The sequence below is a fragment of the Kryptolebias marmoratus genome, linkage group LG4, assembly GCF_001649575.2.
Source record: "Kryptolebias marmoratus isolate JLee-2015 linkage group LG4, ASM164957v2, whole genome shotgun sequence".
Taxonomy (NCBI): domain Eukaryota; kingdom Metazoa; phylum Chordata; class Actinopteri; order Cyprinodontiformes; family Rivulidae; genus Kryptolebias; species Kryptolebias marmoratus.
Window position 1 is genome coordinate 21677974 of NC_051433.1, and position 4354 is coordinate 21682327.

General features: G+C 34.2%; 1 long non-coding RNA gene across 2 annotated transcripts; it reads left to right on the forward strand.

Moving 5' to 3' along the window:
* Window positions 1–964: 964 nt before the first annotated feature.
* On the forward strand, window positions 965–3643 carry LOC112450799. Of its 2 annotated transcripts, XR_003039504.2 has the most exons (4): window positions 965–1069; window positions 1144–1171; window positions 2865–2936; window positions 3240–3643. It is a non-coding gene; the product is annotated as an uncharacterized LOC112450799 (long non-coding RNA). The 2 variants fall into 2 exon arrangements; XR_003039505.2 differs by lacking the exon at window positions 2865–2936.
* The last annotated feature ends 711 nt before the right edge of the window (window positions 3644–4354 follow it).

Below are 4354 nucleotides of genomic sequence, written 5' to 3' on the forward strand. Positions count from 1 at the left end.
TCCAAATGGCTCGTGTTTAGGTAAGAAACGTACTGTGCGATAAATCTAATGAACATCTTCAGATGTGAAACCATGACTCAGAATGCGATGGTTTCAATTCTGAAAGACCTCCATTAAGGTGATAATTTTTGTATCATTGTGTTTGATAACACGATAATATCTTGGAAGGACTTTCCTACCAAAGCAACAAAGAGAAATGTTACAGAAGCAATCAATTATGTAACAAAATTAATACAAATGGAGGTACAAGAACCTTCTGCATGCTGTTAAGAAAAAATGTGTATTATCTGAAATCTGAAAAGTTCCTGCAAAGAAAATATTGCAAATGTTGTGCGTTTTAAATTGTTTCCTTGCATTATAGACCAGCGACAGGAAGCAGAAAAACACAGAGACATGAAAACTCTTCTTTCACACATTCATAAATGACAAACACCATTTGCACTAAACACCGTCATAAAAAAATTCTGTATACTTTGACAGGCTTCCAGTCTCATACTGCTGCCATGGCTCATGGTCTAGGAGACGGTAAGCTTTTAATATATATGTTTTCACTATTACTAAGAGTAAGGAAAACATGTCAGTTTAAGTTTAACACTGTCGCCTTATGTTTTTCTTTTTGAGTCACATAATGTTAAACTTAAAACTAAAATTAAATCACACTGACAAAATGTCATGGCTTTAATTTGGAACTAAGAATATCACAACTTTAATGTCTCACTTTCTTGGGGACTTTAACATCGTGGAAACAAGTTTGTTAAAGTTGAGCTTGACTTTAACGTTTGCTTTGCAATTTAAATCATTTTTCAATCTTGTTTTTGCAGTAGACAAAGATCCTCATTTCATTAGAGAGCTGCCAGACAAAGAAGATGCTCTTTGCTTTAACACACCTGATTTGAATCAATGGATGATTAACAGGCCTCTGCAGAACATGAAGAGGTGATTTAACCACTGAATCAGGTGTGTTGGAGCAGAGAAACAAGGAAAACATGCAGCATGGTAGCTCTCCAGGGCCAGGGTTGCTTACCCCTGGTCTATAGTATGTGAGAGGACAAGTACTCAAACTAACCAGGTACACTTACTTTATAAAGTTTGAACATATTAAAAACAAAAGCACAGGATTGAAGAACATTTTTTGTTTTCAAGGCACTGGCAGAAAGATTTCAGCAAGGATGTGAGTAGTGAAACAAATATCGTCTGCTGGTTTGTTAATGATGGTGGAGGAGGCCTCATTGATGGAACAGCCTCAGACTACACAGCTCCTGGTCTTCTCTCTGTTTAAATCTTGTAAATTCACAGTTTTAGTGGCAGGAAGAGTTTAAATGCATTGTGAGCCTGGGTATTGAATGCATGTAAACTTTGGACACTGGCACATCATAAAGGACCAAATTGTGGCTGATCAGATTCAGGAATATACTAATAACATTTAGACAAAAATATTTTAGAACAAAGCTAAATTAGTGCACTTATTGTGTTAGGTTTTTAAGTCCAAAACAAACAATCAGCAGATTTATCTGTTCGCTGGTGGTAGCAGGTGGCTTATAGTTTTACTTTGCATGTTACAGAGTTGTACAACAAAAAAAAAGTTTTTATTATATTAACTGGCATATAAGTTGAGTCAATGAGGGTTTTCAAATCATCCATTGAAATCTTTTACAGTATCTAAAATCAGCTTTACATAATATTTACATTATTTACCTCTAAGTCAATACAGTCATCCTTATGAACATGACTTTTTCAGCATACCAGTGATTTAATGTCATTAATGGTAGCTGAGTTCCTCTTTGCATTTTGTTAGAATAGGGAGACAGATAGTATTATATAGAGATTTCTAAGTTATTTTAAACAAAAAAATAATGTTTAAAGTGCTAAAATCCATGCTAGTTGTGAAACAGTAATGTTTACGTTATGATATTGTAAGTATTACATTTTTACTTTACTTTGTTGGACGTAAATATTAGAACTAACAGAGAAATGAGTTAACGTTGCAACATAAAATAAAGGTGTATATTTTAACTCAAAGAAAGTGAAGCGGCTTTAATTTAGACTAAACTGAAAGCTAATGTTAGCTTTTAAAGAGCTCACTAATATTTTTCAATTTCCATTTCAAAACCGGGCCAGAAATTAATTTAAGGAACTACTTCTAGGAATTATGTTGAGTTAGTTTTTTTTTTGTGTTTTAACTCTTAGTTTTTAAGTTTTGTTACAAAAACATTGAGTTACTTTAGTGCTTTAAGTAACTTGCTTCTAAGACCATTGAATACCAGGAACAAGTGACAGAAAAGCCAACCAGATGAGGTATGTACTTTTTCAATTGGTCCAAAATTTTGTGTGTGTTATACTATTGAACTACATGGCACATAGTGTTATTGCACATCATAATACAAATAAATGCTGTGAAAGTTTTATAATTATCCTAATATTGAAAATTCAACACACAGCTGTGCATAATTCGTATAATATATTTGTATCATAATTCCATATTTCTCAATACGACCAAATGTATTTCTTTAACACCTAAAATGAGCACAATATAAGGAATCATTGTGGGTCAAACCAAAAGACGAAGGCAAAATAAAAGTATTTCAAGTTAAAAAAAAATACAGTATAATATAATAATTGCAGAAGATCAAGTTAGTAACCTTTTATTTGTCTCATGGCTATGCTTTTTATTTTTCTCCTGGTGTAGTGATGCCTGTTTTACAGTTTATCTTTTAGTAAACACGCTCGCATGTAAAACAATATCTGTCTAGCTGCATTTTTGGTCTGTGGCTGTTTAATCTGCAACTGTTCAGACTGAAATCTTCAACCAGTGTGTGCTTTTATTCTTTTATTAAATTCCCTTGGACCTTTGTTTTGTTTTGCAGCTCACTGCATGCGTGCCTTTGCATGTTGGGTTGGTTTTGTGGTGTGGCGGCTCCTTTGCACTGAACCTAAAGGTGTGTGTGTGTGTGTGTGTCCGTGCATGGCAAATGTGTTGACCCCAGTTATGTCGGAAGTTCAGGAGTTGAGAGGGATTTTGTGATGGGGGATCTTTGCAGAAGTGTTTGCCTGTGTTCATATGTCTCTTTGTGTGCCGGTGTTTTTGTAAGCTTCACTGAGTAACACCAGATGTGCTCAGGATCAGGGTGTCAGCAACAGCTTCAGAGGGCCTCTCTGTGCTCTGTCTGGGCTCTGTGGCAGAAAAAAGGTGACTTCTTCACACATGGCTAATATTACTGTCTCTGCTGCCCATCCTCCAGATCCCTACAAGTTTAGAAACATCCCTGAACTTGAAGGAGAGTGGTCGTTGGCTCTTTAAAACAGAATGTAGATGCAAGTACCCCGCTTTTCCACCAGAGGACAGGAGAGTGCTGTAGAACATCTGCAGCGTCCCTGAACTCATCGTCAGCCTGCTTCAACTACCGAGGACAGCTTTTCCCTGGCTTTTAGCAGGTTTTCACATAACGAAGAACAAAATCAACAAAAAATGTCTGCTTTTATCTCATCTAAATTACTTTGATTGTTATTTTAATTATCTTTGAAAACCATAGTAGTTTTCTAAAATCATTTTAATGGGAGCAGCTGACCAAAGTAAAAATTTCGATCTGTGTGATATCTAAAATGTTAGTAAAACTATTGATTTTATGTTTTTAATTCTCCATTAAAATTTATTTTAAAAACCTGTTGTACAGTACTCTGTATTAGTCTCGGGCCATTGATATTTTCTGCTTCCAGTAAGATATACTTTCTTGTAGCCTTTTAAAGTAGTCTTAATCTATTATTTTTCTATGCTTTCTGAGAATCTTTTAAAATTTTGGATTTTGGTTGTTTTTCATGCAATTTTTCAGTGCAGTTTCTTACATTTATTAAAATAAAAATTTATTTATCTGATTTAAGAAGCATTCAGATTTCTAAACTCAAGGGAAGAAGCAATCATGTGCCGACACTAAACAAACAACTTAGAAAATAACCTACTTTAAATTTAATTTAAATGAGGTTATTTTCTGAGACAGTTTGTTCTTGTGACAGCTGAAGCTGTCCTGTGTCCGGTCTTTCGCTGGATTTTTCCCCAGTATTTTAACATCACTTTTAAATACTGCTCATGTTTCTTTTTTTTGTACTCCACTTCTCCACGTTCTCATTTTCTTTAAAATCACACATAATACAATATACTGTTGTGATCTGAAAAAGGACTGAATTAGTAAAAACAAAATTTAAATAAAATGTTTGAAAGACCTTCAGAAAATCTAAACTGTTGTTTAAGACCACTATAAAATGTTACAAGAAAGTCTGGCAGCTTAAAAACAAAACAATAATTTAAAAAGGGGTTATTTAAAATTTCTGCACATTACTTTAGATCACAGTTTCTTTGGGT